Source organism: Myotis lucifugus, unplaced genomic scaffold (assembly GCF_000147115.1).
Source record: "Myotis lucifugus unplaced genomic scaffold, Myoluc2.0 scaffold_11181, whole genome shotgun sequence".
Taxonomy (NCBI): domain Eukaryota; kingdom Metazoa; phylum Chordata; class Mammalia; order Chiroptera; family Vespertilionidae; genus Myotis; species Myotis lucifugus.
In genome coordinates, this window is record NW_005882229.1 from 1 (window position 1) to 5,300 (window position 5,300).

Below are 5,300 nucleotides of genomic sequence, written 5' to 3' on the forward strand. Positions count from 1 at the left end.
ATTTTATTAACCAGTGTCACCCCCATAAATTTAATAAAAATATTGCCTAATCAAAATTAGGTTTCGCTAAAGCTTAATGTTCCTTCTAATTTATTTCAAGGATTGTATCAGTATGTAATTACTTTACAGTCATCTAGCACTGGCCCTGGACAATGTGGCCCAGTTAGTTGGGCATCATCCTATGCACCAAAGTGTTGCCATCTATATTCCCAGTCAGGGCACATGACTGGTTTGTGGGCTTTGTCACCCGGGGGTCATGCAGGAGGCAGCAGATCTATGTTGCACTCTCATGTCCATATTTCTCTCTCTCCCTCTCTCTCTAATAATAAACTATTCTTTAAAAATATCATCTAGCAATGTTTCTAGTATATGTGTAAATTTTTGGCTGTTTGAGATACTTTTCATGAGTTGTTGAGATTACTATTTGTCCATTGTCATATGTGAAACCTGCATCTGTCATTGATGCCATTTACAGCATGGAAGAGTGGCAGAAGTCACTCCCCATTTTCCCAACGTGTGGTAGCGACCACATGGACTTTGTACACAAGGCCCTGAATGCATGAATAGAGGGATGAGAAATGATTTAGCTATTTCCTAAAGCTTTGACCTTTTCAATTATTTGAGTACTTTCTCAAAATTCATATCATGCAGTTGTACTCTGATTTTAATCTCACATTTTAGGGAACTTACATGATGTAGTTGAATTGAAATAGTCTCTGTTTAATTAAACCAAATGGCATACATTATGTTTTATCTTTTATAATCACCTCTTTAATAGCATATTTGCTATGAAATAGGAAAAACACCCTTTATATATCATTTTTACTTGCTTTTGATGAGTACTTGTATGTTTTCTCTCTTGAGCCTCCTAATAATCCAGTGAGGTTTGAAGGACATTTTTGTGTTTCCTTTGCTGTGAGGAAACAGGTTCAACTTTCTAACTGATGGGTTTGTTTTCTATTTAATCTTTTCTCTAAAATCATTAAGTGGCATATATCAGAAGCCCCAATGCAAAGTTTCAGCTACTTTTCTTTAGATTCACTGATTTATTACTGGTTTGTGATTCACAGAATATTTGTTTAGTGTTGAGGGCATTGAGATTGACATTACAAATGCATTTTTGCTTTTCTATCTTACAGGCCCTGGCCTATTTTGAGCAGTTAAAGATCTCCCCAGATGCCTGGCAGGTGTGTGCAGAAGCTCTAGCCCAGAGGACATATAGGTAATTAAAACAAAAATTTGCATGACTCTTAGAATTTAAATTTCTGTGAACTTGACAGGACTTAAATTTACCTGTGTTTGGAGAATGTTTTTATAAAACCATTTTATGACCTGTGTTTTGGGAAATCATTTAGTGTAGAAATGAGAAAAATAGTAAACTAATAATTTGGCTCTTCCAGGATTGACTTTTCAGTAGAACTATCCTTTGCCTCATGCTGTGCACCTGAGAGCATATCCTGACTAGAATGTAGTACATTAAAACTTCCTTATTTTATTTTTCTTCAAATATATTTTTATAGATTTTAGAGAGGAAGGGAGAGGGAGAGAGATATAGGAACATCAGTGATGAGAGAGAATTATCAATCAGCTGCCTCCTGCACGCCCCCTACTGGGAATCAAGCCTGCAACCTGGGCATGTGCCCTTGGCCAGAATCAAACCTGGGACCCTTCAGTCCGTAGACCGATGCTCTATCCACTGAGCCAAACTGGCTAGGGCAAAACTTCCTTATTTTCTTACTAGAGGCCCGGTGCACAAAAATTTGTGCACTCGGGGGGGTGGGGGGGGGAGGGGGGGTCCCTCAGCCCGGCCTGTGCCCTCTCGCAGTCTGGGACCCCTCGGGAGATAACGACCTGCTGGCTTAGGCCTGTTTCTGGGTGGCAGAGGGCATGCCCAATCCCTAGGTGCAGCCCCTGGTCGGGCTCAGAGCAGGGCTGATTGGGGAGTTGGGGCGCCGCCCCCTGTCATGCACAGAGCAGGGCGGATTGGGAGGTTGCGATGCCACCCTCAGTCACGCTCAGGGTAGGGCTGATTGGGGGGTTGGGGCACCGCCCCCTATTAGACTCAAGGCAGGGTCGATGGGGAGGTTGCGGCGCCACCCCCTGTGATGCACAGAGCAGGGCCCATCAGGGGGGTTGGGGCTCTGTACCCTGCAGGGCCAATCAGGGGGTTGGGGCGCTGCCCCCTGTCACGCACAGAGCAGGGCCAATCAGGGGGTTGGGGCGCTCCCCCCTGTCATGCACAGAGCAGGACCCATCAGGGGGTTGAGGAGCTCCCCCCTGTCACTCACAGAGTAGGGCCAATAGGGGAGTTAGGGCACCGTCCCCTGTCACACACACAGCAGGGCCGATCAGGGGGTTGGGGCGCCGCCACTCTCACACTCAGGGCAGGTCCGATGGGGAGGTTATGGCTCTACCCTGTCACACACAGAGCAGGGCCTGGTGGGGGGGGGAGGGTTGGGGCGCCGCACCCTGTCACACACAGAGCTGCAGGGCGATCAGGGGGTTTGGGTGCTGCCCCCTGTCACGCTGATCCGGTGCCAGGAGGCCTCGCGGCTCCGCTGATCCTGGTGCTGGGAGGCATATTACCCTTTTACTATATAGGATAGAGGCCTGGGGGCAGGCTGGTTTGCCCTGAAGGGTGTCCTGGATCAGGGTGGGGGTCCCCACTGGGGTACCTGGCCAGTCTGGGTAAGGAGCTGAGGGCTGCTTTCAGGCTGGCAATTGACTGAAGCTCCCAACCTTTCCTTTTTTTCTTTTTCTTTTCTTTTTTTATTCTGGGCCAGCTTTAGCTCTGGCTCTACCTCTGAGGCTTCCGCTGCTATAATCGAAACAATGTATAACTCTAGCTCTGAGATCCCGGCTGACTGAAAGCTTTTTTCTGGGGTTTTGTTTAGCTTCTATATTTGCAACATAGTTTCTTAGAGTTGTAGCTCAGAGGCCGGCAAGGCAGGTGGGGAACGTTGGAGTCTGCAGTCACTGGAGCAAGCAAGCCTCATGTTGGCTTCCAGCTGCCTGGCTGCCGGCCGCCATCTTGGCTGACAGTTAATTTGCATAAGGATATGCTGATTAGCCAATGGAAAGGGTAGCGTTCGTACGCTAACTACCATGTTTCTCTTTTATTAGTGTAGATGATGTGAGTGATGGTTGGTTTTCTAAAGAGTTGGTAAAGGAGGTAATCAAATTATAATATTAATTTTTTATTTTAATTTAAAGTATATTAGCATTCAATTACCAATCTTTATTTAAAATATGGAACTCTTCACGAATTTGCATGTCATCATTATGCAGGGACCATGCTAATCTCTCTATTGTTACAATTTTATTTTTATTTTTTAAAATATATTTTTATTGATGTTTAGAGAGAGGAAGGGAGAGGGATAGAGAGATAGAAACATCAATAAGAGAGGAAGTTATCAATTGGCTGCCTCCTATACGGCCCCCACTGGGGTCAAACCCGCATCCTGGGCATATGCCCTCACTGGGAATCAAACCAGCAACCTCTTGGTTCTTGGGTCAATGCGCAACCGCTGAGCCACACCAGCCGGGCTATATTGTTCTTATTTTAGTATAAGTGCTGCTGAATCGAGCACTCACTTACCAATCTTGATGTTGGACTGAGGTCTTTTCTTTGTGTATATGCTACTAACATTCACTTTATCATTCTTACGTTGATCAGACCCATAATCCGACCTCTGCATTGAGGAATAATGAATGCAGGTTCCTAAACTTTTTAGTTATTTGTCCCCCTCTCTCCATGTCTTGTGGTTATCTAACCACATTACATATATACAAGGATTTCCCCCTGCAATGTGATTTCCTATGAAGTCTTTCAAAAGCTTCAACATGATTTTTACAAAAATAAGAACTCTCATCATGCTCATTTATTAGTTTATATTACAAAAGAGGTGCAGCTGACATAGTGAGCTTAATTACAAAAGAGGTGCGGCTGGCATAGTGAGACTTGGGGAAACACAACCAACCAGCTGTAAGCAAACAACTTGCTTCTGTGAGTAGAAGTTCCTGGAGGCTAGTGATGACTCCTCGCGGAGTTCTCCGCATGCTGTGGGTATTAGTTACTACATTTTTACAGACAAAACCAACTGTTCCAGTTTATTGAAAAAGTTGGTTTTGAGAACATATATATGTCTTAGAGTAAATAAGAACCAGCTCTTAATTAAAGGCTTTTTATAGTTTACTTTTTGAGTGGAAAATTTAAGTCTTGTATACTTAGTTTAAGGCTTCAATGTCATCCATGATAAGGATAAAAATCCTAAGGTCTTAGAAGAGGTGCTAAATAAACCTAACTTTAAAAAACTCTTAAAGGATTGTTTCAGCCCTGGCCAGGTGGCTAAGTTGGTTGGAGCATTGCCCCATAGACAAAAGGATGCAGGTTTGATCCCTGGTCGGGGCAATTACAGGAAGCAACCAATTAATGTTTCTCACATTGAAGTTTCTCTCCCTCCCTCCCTCCCTCCCTCCTTCATCTCTCTCAAAGTCAATGAAAACATATTCTCGGGTAAAGGTTAAAAAAAAAAAAAAAGATTGTTTCATTTATTTGGTTAATTCATGTTGTCTAAATGAAGATAACATCTCCATTCTTGTAGTGACCAGTTAGCTTTATATATGAAAAATGTCCTATGACTAATCCTGGCTCAAACTAACTATCTTGGTTGAATAGATTGTTCTTCACTAAAGGGACTTTGTCAGAGTTTGTAGCTAGCTAACTGCAACTCTGGCTCACCCCTAGAGAGACAAGTGTAAGTCAATAATTGGTGGGTACTGATTTTTGCTCTCCTTTTGTAAGGGCAATATATTTGTACTTTGGTTTTCTGCATGACGTTTTGAGGCTAGACTGCCAGTCCAGTGATTACCGGGTGTTTTGGATTTGGCTGCAATAGACCTGTCTAGGATTGAATTTTAAGTATGACTTTGATAAACAAACTCTGATTTAACTCAGTCTCTGGCAGTTCTACCATTTGTCATTTTAACACCTAGCCTTTAGCAGTTGTTCCAGGAATCCCTAACATCTAGAATTTAGGGGGGGGTGTCTTTTATTTGCAAAGAACTATATTTAAGGTGTATCTTAACACCTGGAGTGGGGGAAACGAGTTAAGTCGGCTCGCGTGAATTGCGCGTACTCTGGGGGAGCCGTCTTTAACTCGGTTCATATAGATTTGCGGTGGAGTGCGGGAAACGTGTAAACTCGGGCCGATTGTAACTGCGTATTACCAAATATTTGTTTGTAATCCACCCTTTTGGTGGATGGAACAAAACCAAAAGACAGAGCCATCTTATATTTT

At 43.6% G+C, this 5,300-nt stretch overlaps 1 pseudogene; it reads right to left on the reverse strand.

Annotated features, from left to right (window-relative positions):
• Positions 1-3,243: 3,243 nt before the first annotated feature.
• Positions 3,244-3,338, reverse strand: LOC111824906 (annotated as a pseudogene).
• Between the last annotated feature and the right edge of the window lie 1,962 nt (positions 3,339-5,300).